At 41.9% G+C, this 12,533-nt stretch overlaps 1 pseudogene across 1 annotated transcript; it reads right to left on the bottom strand.

The window, feature by feature from the left end:
- Positions 1-557: 557 nt before the first annotated feature.
- LOC147378770 (ras-related GTP-binding protein C pseudogene) lies at positions 558-9,751 on the bottom strand (annotated as a pseudogene). The gene has a single exon (XR_015149010.1). The product of XR_015149010.1 is annotated as a ras-related GTP-binding protein C pseudogene (transcript).
- Between the last annotated feature and the right edge of the window lie 2,782 nt (positions 9,752-12,533).

Raw genomic sequence — 12,533 nt, 5'->3', positions numbered from 1 at the left:
GTGTCTGACTCTTTGTGACCCCATGGACTGCAGATGCCAAGCTTCCCTGTCCATCACCAACTCCCAGAGCCTGCTCAAACTTATGTCCGTTGAGTCAGTGATGCCTTCCAACCATCTCATCCTCTGTTGTCCCCTTTTCCTCCCACCTTCAATCTGTCCCAGCATCAGGGTCTTTTCCAATGAGTCAGTTCTTTGATCAGGTGGCCAAAGTATTGGAGCTTTAGCATCAGTCCTTCCAATGAATATTCAGGACTGATTTCCTTTAGGATTGATAGGTTTGATCTCCTTGCAATCCAAGGGACTGTCAAGAGTCTTCTCTAACAACATAGTTCAAAAGCATTGATTCTTTGGCGTTCAGCTTTCTTTATAGTCCAACTTTCACATCCATACATGACTACCGGAAAAACCATAGCTTTGACTATATGGATCTTTGTTGGCAAAATAGTGTCTCTGCTTTTTTTTTTTTTTTTTTTGGAGTAAATACATTTATTGATACCCATTTTATATAGTTCAATGAAATAACCTATAAATATAAAGGCATTTTTCTTTTGGATATCACCATGGTCCATGTAAATACTCAACAGTCAGAATCACCTGCAGGAAGCACTCAAGTCACACAGTTGGGTTTACAGACCTGAATACACACACTTCATAGGACAGTGGCACTTATGCACTCAAGTGGTCCAGTGGCTTTGGAATATATGACAACTGGGCGTGTGGAGTAAAAGTAACGTATAAGTTTAAGTCAATGGAAAGGGTATCAACTTTCAACAAACAACAACCAATTATAAATCAATATCCTAGGTGAAGAAAGTACCACAGTTGACACCTGGTGTCGGGACACTGGAGACGAAGCATGCTCACCGACACATCGTGGTGCCATACACTCTTCAAGCCCCAGGGCAGTCCACCAGTGCCTCCGGGTCATTCAGGGTCAACAACACAGCACTTCTTAAAAGACTCTCACCAGCTGAGAAAAAAGGTATGTGGAGACTGGTATCAAGTTTAAAGAAAAATGAGCTAAATATTTCAATGACATGATGAGTTTTTCTCCTAAGAGGAGGAAGAGATTGTGGGGAAAACAACTTTTTTAATTCCCTTTTTTTTTTTAAAAAAAAACAGTGATCAGAATCATTTCTCAAATGCGAGGGAAGGAACCCAGGTATCTGGTATCCAAAACACAGGTGCAAAAATCTTCTTCTGTCTCAAAGTTTGTTCCTCAACACTTCTGAGGGAACGAACACAGCAGCCACTGTTGGAGACTTGCTCTCGACTTAATGCAGCATAAAATTTTCTCATTTCTTCAGAAACAAATACAGGAATGTCCTTTCTTGCTGCAGTCAGACCATGTGTCTTCCGAGTTAGCAAGCAAATGCGTTTAGAAGGTCTGAGGTGTGCAAGGTCCAAAACTGAAATCTGAGAGGCAGTGTTAGAACTTAAGCGAGGCAGGATTTTCAGAGACTACTCAAATGAAAATCTAAGTGAAGCATATAAAAATTCAGTTCTTTCTATTATTTTCAACTGGTATTTGATGGAGACATCCCCTGGTAAGGACGGGTTAAGGGCTGTTATCTCCAGGTCCAAGATGTCCCAACTACTTAAAGTAGGGCCCCCAAGAGGAGAAAGACACACACTTCTGTGGTCTCTGGAATTCTTTTTTGCCTTTTTTTTTTTTTTTTTTTTTAAGAAATAGTAGCTTCAGTTGCACACCACTGGCTGAAGGTGTTTGCATCCAAATGAGAAACTCTACCCCTTGTCTCTAGTGGGACAGGCACCAGGTTCCCACAAGCGGCAACTCCTATGTCCTGTAGCACATGGCACCTGACCCTGGAGTGAAGAATAAGCTGGCACAGAGCCCCGATCGCTGGCATCCAGGCTAGACGGCATTTCGTGGCGTGCCGTTGTGTGTCAACGCTTTCAGGCTGGGGGCACTGGTCTGGTGACTACAGCTCCTGTGAGAAGTCACACCCACCTCAAAAACCTCATGAATAGCTTTTCGGAAACAATGGAAATTATAGTCTATTAAACCTTTTCTTTCAAAACTTTCTTCCCTAAGGATGCAAACCAGTGCCAAAAATTTAGTCACCTCCTTTAAATACAGGACAGTTGTGTTATTCAGCTTGATGTTGGCCATGGACTCTTTGTCATAAGCACTTCCACTTCCATCTTCCTTTAGCCCATATATACAAGACACATCAATTACAACATCAATCATGTCACAGCAAAGTTCATATGACTGCATATCCACAGGAGAACTGTCTGTTGCAATGTAGATTTTGCTGACAACATCGAAGAGAAAAGCTTTTTCAATACCTGAATCTGATATAAAGATATTTAATAGGTTTTCCAAGGTCAGTAGCTGTGGGATAAGTTTCTGCACCACCTTACTAAAGGCTTCAAATATTGAATGGTCATAGATACTAGTCAAATAAAAGCTAAGGTGGAGTTTTTCTAGCCCAGCATCTGCAAGGTCATCATTGGCCCTTTGATGAATGTCCCTCTGTGTTTCTATTTTGTGATCATCAGACAGACCATCAACTTTGTGAATAAAAACCTCAAAATTCATGTCTGGGTTAACTTTGTAGGCTTTAGAAACAGTAATGTGAAGTCTTGTTAAAGCCTCCATGTAGTCATCCTGTGCATCAATGACATATATCAACGCTCCTGTTCCCCTGAAGATCATCTCGTAGTCAAAAGTTGGGTCAAAAAAGTCCATTTGCCCAGGAAAATCCCATATTTGGAAATTCACAAAGGAGCTATTAGAAATGTCATCTTTGTAAATCTTGTTGGTACTTTCCAAAAAGAGAGTCTCATTGGGTGACGTTTTATGAAACACCACCTTCTGGATGGAGGACTTGCAGCTGCGCCGGAGGCCCGTGAGCAGAATCCTCGGCTTGGAGCTGTCAGCGCCCCCCGGGCCACAGCCTCCTCCGGCCCCCCCCGCCGCCCCCCCCCCACCCGCCCCAACCCCGCCGCCCGCGGCTGCCGCCTCCTCTTCCTCCTCCTCCACGCCGTAGCCGAAATCCTTTGGGAACGAATCCGCCGCGCCGTAACTGCCGGCGAGGGGCGTCTCCTCCGCCCCGTACTGCAGGGACATGGTGCTGGAGCCGCCGCCGCCCGCGCCCTGACAGGCCAGGCCAGGCCAAGCCAGGCCGCCGCCTCCCCTGTCTCTGCTTTTTAAAGATTAAAGAGACTAGTGGGGTTCTAAATGGTGGAGCATAGTTTCCCTTACTCTTAGGTATCTAGGAGACAAACTTCTAACCAGAAAAAGGGCCTGACTCTTAACAACCTTCCAGTCTCCTTAAGATATTTGCTAAATTTGGAAGGAGCATTGGTGGGCGTAGCAGTGGGGAGAAGACTGAAGAGAAGTTTAAAATTGCCAAAGGGAAGAATAACCTCCTGCATCTTTGGGGTGGACAAGACAGACCTGTCAGGCTGTCAGTCCAAAGCTGAGAATGTCTCCCTAGGAAGTACTTGCAATCTGGTGGGCTCTGATTTTAACTAAAGCTGCCATCCAGCTTCATCACAGCTTAGTTCCTCCTCCTCCTTTTCTTTATTTTATTGAAGTATATTGATTTACAACGTGTTCATTTTTGCTTTTTAGCAAAGTGATCCAGTTAGATAGATACATTCTTTTTCATATTCTTTTCCATTATGGTTTATCACAGGATATTGAATATAGTTCCCTGTGCAATACAACAAGTAGGACCTTGCTGTTTACCCATCCTATAATAATAGTTTGCATCTTCAGCTTAGTTATTGATTGAACTAGAAAGGGAAAAGATTTTTTGATAGGAAAAAACAAATTCTTCAGTTGCTGGTTCCTTTACAAACAGTTTTCAGCATAATTTTAAAAATTATGAGACAGGCAAAGAAACAGGAAATTGTAACCAATGATCAAGAGGGAAAAAGCCAATATATAGAGACTTATCAATGATCCAGATGTTGGAATAGATAACAATGTTTTAACGTGATTATAACAACCTAAGATAGAAAAGAATTAATGAGAATTTTTTCAGAGAGATGTAATATGCAAAGAAAATTATACAGATGTTCTAGAATGGAAAACGTTGATATCTGACATTAATAGCTCATTGGATAGCTTTCACAATGGACACAGGAGAAGACAGAATTAATGAGCATGAAGAAAGAATAATAAAATGTACTCAAATCAGCACAGAGGGGGAAAAGGGAGTAGATGAGGAATGGGATGGCAGATAATGACTGCTCATACTAAGTCTATTGTACTAGTTGGTTGTTTAATCATGTGCATGTATAATTTTGGGCTTTTTTTTAGCATGTGTGACAGCATGTGCAACATGCTTCTGCTTGAGGAAAGATCCTATGGGACCTCAGTGCCCTCACTCTGGCCCTTACATTCATAGTACAAACTGAGCTGGATTTAGAAAAGGCAGAGGAACCAGAGATCAAATTGCGAACATCTGTTGGATCATAGAAAAAGCAAGGGAATTCCAGAAAAACATCTACTTCTGCCTCATTGACTACACTAAAACCTTTGTGTGGATCACAACAAATTAGAAAGTTCTTAAAGAGATTAGAATACCAGACCTCCTTACGTGTCTCCTGAGAAACCTGTATGCAGGTCAAGAGACAACAGTTCGAACCAGACATGGAACAACAGGTCGGTTCAAAATTGGGAAAGGAGTACATCAAGGCTGTATATTGTCACCCTGCTTATTTATTTAACTTACATGCAGAGTACATCATGAGAAACACTGGACTGGGTGAATCACATGCTGGAATCAAGATTGCCTGGAGAAATATCAACAACCTCAGATATGCAGATGGTACCACTTCTATTGACAGAAAGTGAAGAGGAACTAAAGAGCCTCTTGATGAGGGTGAGAGGAGAGTGAAAAAGTTGACTTAAAACTCAGCATTCAGAAAACTAAGATCATGGCATCCGGTCCCATCACTTCATGGCAAATAGATGGGGAAAAAGTGGAAACAGTGGCAGATTTCATTTTCTTGGGCTCAAAATCACTGAAGACAGTGACTGCAGCCATGAAATTAAAAGACGTTTGCTCCTTGGAAAAAACAATATGACAAACCTAGACAGCATATTAAAAAGCAGAGGCATCACTTTGCCGACAAAGGTCCATATAGCAAAGCTATGGTTTTTCCAGTACTCATGTATGAATGTGAGAGTTGGACCATAAAGAAGACTGAGTGCTGAACGATGCTTTCAAGTTGTGGTGCTGAAGAAGACTCTTGAGAGTCCCTTGGACCGCAAGGAGATCCAACCAGTCAATTCTAAAGGAAATCAACCCTGATTATTCATTGGAAGGACTGATGCTGACGCTGAAGCTCCAATACTTTGGTCACCTGATGCGAAGAGCCAACTCACTGGAAAAGACCCTGATGCTGGGAAGGATTGAGGGCAGGAGGAGAAGGGGACGACAGAGGATGAGATGGTTGGATGGCATCACCGACTCGATGAACATGAGTCTGAGCAAATTCCAGGATATGGTGAAGAACAAGGAAGCCTTAGCATGCTGCAGTCTGTGGGGTTGCAAAGAGTTGGACATGGCTTAATGACTAAACAATAACAAACTGAGCAGGTGCAGGGGAAAGAACACGGGCTACAAACCAGGGGTCCTGGATTTCAGGCTGAGCTCTACCACCAACTTGCAGTGTGATCTGTGTTTTCTTGCCTTTCAAGTGAGGGACAACTGATGACTGCAGTGGCCCAATGGGGTGAAGTGACTGGCCCCCAAACAACACAGGAGCCGTTAGGCTTGTTACAACCCAGTTACTACTATCTAGTTCCAGCTCACGTGCCTTATCTCAGGAGGTCTGTTGTCCCTGTCTCCCACACCTCACTTTGTGATAGAATCAGAACTCCATCTATGGAGACCACACAGCAGGGATGTGTCAACCATCAGGACCCTGCCCTCCCAGGGCTGGTCCCATTTATCTCTAGCCTTTGTATGTAGAGTTCCACCTGCCCTCTGCACCCTTTCCCAGTTCCTTACTCTGCTGAGGTCTCTCCAGGACTGACAGGTCCTGAAAGGTCCTCGCTTGAAGTCAGAAAACTTGGGGGCATATCCTCATTCTCTCCATACTCACTGTGCATTTCAAAAGTAATTTCACTTCTCTGAGCCTCAGTTTCCTAAGATGGGTAAAATGGGAGTGCATATATCTTTTAGAATGGCTAATAGGGGTTAAATCAAACAGTGCATATGAAGGGCCTAGAATAGTCCTTGAGCTTCCCAGGTGGCACTAGTGGTAAAGAATCCACCTGCCAGTGCAGGAGATGTAAGAGACGTGGTTTTGATCCCTGGGTCCCTGGAGAAGGAGATGGCAACCCACCCAGTATTCTTGCCTGGGCAATCCCAGGAACAGAGGAGGCTGGCGGGCTACAGTCCATAGGGTTGCAAAGTTGGACATGACTGAACACACACACAGAATAGTCCTTGGCCCTTAGCACAGGTCAAGGTGAGCACAGCACTAGAAAGATCCTGCTGTGATTTCTTTCCCCACATTTGTAATTTAAAATAAAATAATACTAAACCACAAAATAAGTGTAGTAAAATCCGTCAAAATTCTGACTCCTATGACAACTACTTTCAAAGCCTTTTTTTTTCACTTGATAGGGTCTTTTCAAACTCATTTCCCCAACTGATTTAGCACCCTAATCACATGTTTATTTAGCCCCTAAATCAAGACTGTAGCCCTGTGGGTGGGGACAAGGTGGGGAACCACCTATCATGGGAGAAATTTCCTGATCAGAGGGTGCTGCCACCTGCCTGCTCCTCCATGTCCAATCCTGTTGACGCCCCATGGAGCCCCCAGCAGGCAGGCAGGCAGGATGGGACTCGGGGCTCCAGTCCCCAAGGGCTGGGCTAGGTCTGGCCCAGCACCTGCCTGAGGAGAGCCTGCCAAAAAAGAAGGCTGAGTTGGTTAATGATTGAACCATCCCAAATATTGACAGAGCCCAGGTCCTGCCACTGCCCAACCATAAATGACTCCTCTTTCACCTGCGACCTGGCTCCATGTCACTTGGAGGGAGCAGGGACTTTGGAGCCAGGCACATCCCCAGCCGGACTCCCCCAGTAGGGACAACTTAGGCATCCCCCTCAAGCCTCTTTCCACCTCATCAAAATGGGGAGAGTCAGCAATTCGCCCCTCTGGTTTCTGTGAGATTTCCATCACACAGTCAGCTGTAGTGAAGGTGTTCAGACCGGCCATTGTCACCCTGACCTGTAGTCTATTCCAGGACAGCCCTGGAGCCCATCTCACTGCCCAGCCTCCCTTGGCCTCCTCTGAGACTTGGCCTGCCTGTTCCTGGACCTTTGCCTACCAGTTCCTGCCACCACTCACCACCTCCTCCCAGGTCATTCTGGTCCTCTTGGCTCAGTTTAGTTAGCAGTTTCCCATCTGTCCTTCCAAGCGAGTCTGGGAAGAGGGCTCCTCAGGAGGCAGTGCCCCAACCCCTCACCCCAGCAGCCCCAGCATGGGGCTCTCTGCATGGCCAGCTTCCACTGGAAAATTGAACTTTTCTGCTTTCATTGATCTCTGTGTCTGTTTTCATGCCAAAACTGTATAGTTAAAAATTAGGAAGTATGATGCCTCCAGCTTTGTTTTTCTTTCTCAAGATTGCTTTGATTTTGGGGGGTTCTTTTGTTGTTCCATATGAATTTTAGGAGGTTTTTCTTTTCTATTTCTGTGAAAAACATCTGTGAAAGATTTCTGTGAAATTCCTATTGGAATTTTGATAGGAGTTTCACTGTGATAGGAATCTGTAGATTGCTTTGAGTAGTATGAACATTTTAACAATATTAATTCTTCTAATCCATGAGCTAGCTCAGAGTATCTTTTCATTTACTTGTGTCTTCTTTAGTTTCTTTCATCAATGTCTTATAGTTTTCATTGTATAGGTCTTTCACCTCCTGTGCTGTGCTTAGTCGCTCAGTTGTGTCTGACTCTTTGAGACCCCATGGACAGTAGCCTATCAGGAACCTCTGTCAATGGGGATTCTCCAGGCAGGAATACTGGAGTGGGTTGCCATGCCCTCCTCCAGGGGATTTTCCCAAACCAGGGATCAAACCCAGGTCTCCTGCATTGCAGGCAGATTCTTTACTGTCTGAGCCACCAGGGAAGCCTTCTGGGTTAAATTTATTCCTAAGAAATACTCTTTTGATATACTGTGAATAGGATGGTTTTCTTAATTTCTCTTTCTGATAGTTTAACATAGTGTATATAATTGCAACAGGCAACTATGTTAATTTTCTAGTCTGCAACTTTATTGAATTTGTTGATTAGTTCTAAAAATTTTATTTGGTAACGTCTTTAAAGTTTTCTATGTACAATATCATGTCATCTGCAAATAGTAATGGTTTTAATTTTTCCTTTCCAATTTAGATACACTTTGTTTCTTTCTCTTGTCTAATTGCTCTGACTAGGACTTCCAATACTATGTTGAATAGAAGTGATGAGAGTGGGCATCCTTGTGTTGCTCCAAGTCTGAACAAAAAGCTTTCATATTTTCACCCAAGTATGACATTAGCTGCAGACTTGTTACATGTGACCTTTATTATGTTGAAGCACACTTCTCCTATATCCACTTTGTTGAGAGTTTTTATAATAACTAGATATCAAATTTTGTCAAATGCTTTCTCTGCGTCTATTAAGATAATCATTTATCCTTCATTTTGTTAAAACATTGATTGGTTTGTAGATGTTAAACCATTCTTACAACCTAGTATTAAATCCCACTTGATAATGGTGTATGCTCCTTTTAATGTATTACTGGATTCAGTTTGCTAATATTTTGTTGAAGGTTTTGGATCTGTGTTCATCAAGGGTATTTGTCTGTAATTGTCTTCTCCTGTGGTGTCATTGACTGGTTTTGGTATTAGGATAATGCTGACCTCATGCAATGAGTTTGGAAGTGTTCTCTTCAGTCTTTCAGATGAATTTCAGACGGATTGTTATTCACTTGTCTTTGAGTGTTTGATAGAGATAACTTAAAAGTCATCTAGTCTTGGACTTTTCTTTGTTGGGTGAGTGTTGATTACGATTCAATCTCTTTACTACTAATTAGCCTGTTCATATTTTCTATTAATATTTCTTCATCAGTCAGTCTTAGTAGTTTATATGTTTCTAGGAATTAATTGACTTCTATGAGTTGTCCTATTTCTTATTGAATAACTGTTCACAGTAGTGTGTTATGTCCCTTTGTATTTTTATAGTAGCAGTTGTAACATCTTTTCTTTAATTTCTAATTTTATTTATTTGTGTCCTCTCTCTTCTTGGGCAGTCTACTTAACAGTCTGTCAAATTATCTTTTAAAAAACCAGCTTTTACGGTTCTTTGAGAAGATAAATGAATAGACAAACCATTAGCCAGACTCATCAAGAAAAAAAGGGAGAAAAATCAAATCAACAAAGTTAGAAATGAAAATGGAGAAATCACAACAGACAACACAGAAATACAAAGGTTCATAAGAGACTATGATCAGCAACGATATGACAATAAAATGGACAACTTGGAAGAAACGGGAAAATTCTTAGAACAGTATAACCTTCCAAAACTGAACCAGGAAAAATAGAAAATCTTAACAAACCCATCAAAGCACAAAAATCGAAACTGTAATAAAAAATCTTCCAACAAACAAAAGCTGAGGGCCAGATGGCTTCACAGTTGAATTCTACCAAAAATTTAGAGAAGAGCTAACCACTATCCTGTGAAAGTGCTGCACTCAATATGCCAGCAAATTTGGAAAACTCAGCAGTGGCCACCGGACTGGAAAAGGTCAGTTTTCATTCCAATCCCAAAGAAAGACAATGCCAAAGAATGCTCAAACTACCGCACAATTGCACTCATCTCACACGCTAGTAAAGTAATGCTCAAAATTCTCCAAGCCAGGCTTCACCAGTATGTGAACCATGAACTTCCTGATGTTCAAGCTGGTTTTGGAAAAGGCAGAGGAACCAGAGATCAAATTGCCAACATCCGCTGGATCATGGAAAAAGCAAGAGAGTTCCAGAAAAACATCTATTTCTGCTTTATTGACTATGCCAAAGCCTTTGACTGTGTGGATCACAATAAACTGTGGGAAATTCTGAAAGAGATGGGAATACCAGACCACCTGATCTGCCTCTTGAGAAATCTGTATGCACGTCAGGAAGCAACAGTTAGAACTGGACATGGAACAACAGACTGGTTCCAAATAGGAAAAGGAGCACGTCAAGGCTGTATATGGTCACCCTGTTTATTTAACTTCTATGCACAGTACATCATGAGAGACGCTGGACTGGAAGAAACACAGCTGGAATCAAGATTGCCGGGAGAAATATCAATAACCTCAGATATGCAGATGACACCACCCTTATGGCAGAAAGTGAAGAGGAACTCAAAAGCCTCTTGATGAAAGTGAAAGAGGAGAGTGAAAAAGTTTGCTTAAAACTCAACATTCAGAAAACGAAGATCATGGCATCCGGTCCCATCATTTCATGGGAAATAGATGGGGAAACAGTGGGAACAGTGTCAGACTTTATTTTTCTGGGCTCCAAAATCACTGCAGATGGTGACTGCAGCCATGAAATTAAAAGACGCTTACTCCTTGGAAGGAAAGTTATGACCAACCTAGATAGCATATTCAAAAGCAGAGACAGTACTTTGCCAACAAAGGTTCGTCTAGTCAAGGCTATGGTTTTTCCTGTGGTCATGTATGGATGTGAGAGTTGGACTGTGAAGAAGGCTGAGCGCCGAAGAACTGATGCTTTTGAACTGTGGTGTTGGAGAAGACTCTTGAGAGTCCCTTGGACTGCAAGGAAATCCAACCAGTCCATTCTGAAGGAGATCAGCCCTGGGATTTCTCTGGAAGGAATGATGCTAAAGCTGAAACTCCAGTACTTTGGCCACCTCATGCGAAGAGTTGACTCATTGGAAAAGACTCTGATGCTGGGAGGGATTGGGGGCAAGAGGAGAAGGGGACAACAGAGGATGAGATGGCTGGATGGCATCACTGACTCAATGGACGTGAGTCTCAGTGAACTCCTGGAGTTGATGATGGACAGGGAGGCCTGGCGTGCTGCGATTCATGGGGTCGCAAAGAGTCGGACACGACTGAGCGACTGGTCTGATCTGATCTGAACCACTATCCTATGCAAACTCTTCCAGAAAATTGCAGAGGAAGGGAAACTGCCAAACTCATTCTATGAGGCCACCATCACCCTAATACCAAAACCAGACAAAGGTGCCACAAAAAAAGAAAACTACAGGCCAATATCACTGATGAACATAGATTCAAAAATCCTTAATAAAATTCCAGCAAACAGAATCCAACAAATATTAAAAAGATCATACATCATGACCAAGTGGACTTTATCCCAGGGATGCAAGGATTCTTCAGTATTTGCAAATCAATCAGTGTGATATACCACATCAACAGATTGAAAGATAAAAACTATATGATTATCTCAATAGATGCAGAGAAAGCCTTTGACAAAATTCAATACCCATTTACGGTAAAAAAAAAAAAAACAAAACTCCGGAAAGCAGGCATTGAAGGAACATACCTCAACATAATAAGAGCCATATGTGATAAACCCACAGCAAACATCATCCTCAATGGTGAAAAACTGAAAGCATTTCCCATAAAGTCAGGAACAAGACAAGGGTGCCTACTGTCACCACTACTATTCAACATAGTTTTGGAAAGTTTTAGCCATAGGAATCAGAGAAGAAAAAGAAATAAAAGGAATCCAGATCAGAAAAGAAGTAAAACTCTCACTGTTTGCAGATGACATGATCCTCTACATAGAAAACCCTAAAGGCACCACGAGAAAATTACTAGAGCTAATCAATGAATATAGTAAAGTTGCAGGATATAAAATTAACACACAGAAATACCTTTCATCCCTCTACACTAACAACAAGAAAACAGAGAAATTAAGGAAACAATTCCATGCACCAGTGCAAAGAAAAGAATAAAATACCTAGGAATAAATCTACCTAAAGAAACAAAAGACCTATATATAGAAAACCATAAAACACTGATGAAAGAAATAAAAGATGACACAAATAGATGGAGAAATATACCATGTTCCTGGATCAGAAGAATCAATATAGTGAAAATGAGTATACTACCCAAAGCAATCCATAGATTCAATGCAATCCCTGTCAAGCTATCAATGGTATTTTTCACAGAACTAGAGCAAATAATTTCACAGTTTGTATGGAAATACAAAAAAAAACTCAAAAAACCAAAGCAAACTTAATAAAGAAGAATGGAACTGGAGGAATCAACCTGCCTGAATTCAGACTATACTACAAAGCTACAGTCATCAAGACAGTATGGTACCCAAAGACAGAAATATAGATCAATGGAACAAAATACAAACCCCAGAGATAAATCCACGCACCTATGGAAACCTTATCTTTGGCAAAGGAGGCAAGACTATACAATAGAGAAAAGACTCTCTTTAACAAGTGGTGCTGGGAAAACTGGTCAACCACCTGTAAAAGAATGAAACTAGAACACTTTCTAACACCATACACAAAAA

Source organism: Bos grunniens, chromosome 2 (genome assembly GCF_055505025.1).
Source record: "Bos grunniens cultivar Pamir isolate PY7600 chromosome 2, Bosgru_T2T1.0, whole genome shotgun sequence".
Classification (NCBI taxonomy): Eukaryota; Metazoa; Chordata; class Mammalia; order Artiodactyla; family Bovidae; genus Bos; species Bos grunniens.
Note: the sequence above shows the minus strand (reverse complement) of the source record. Positions and strands in the feature narration are given on the sequence as shown.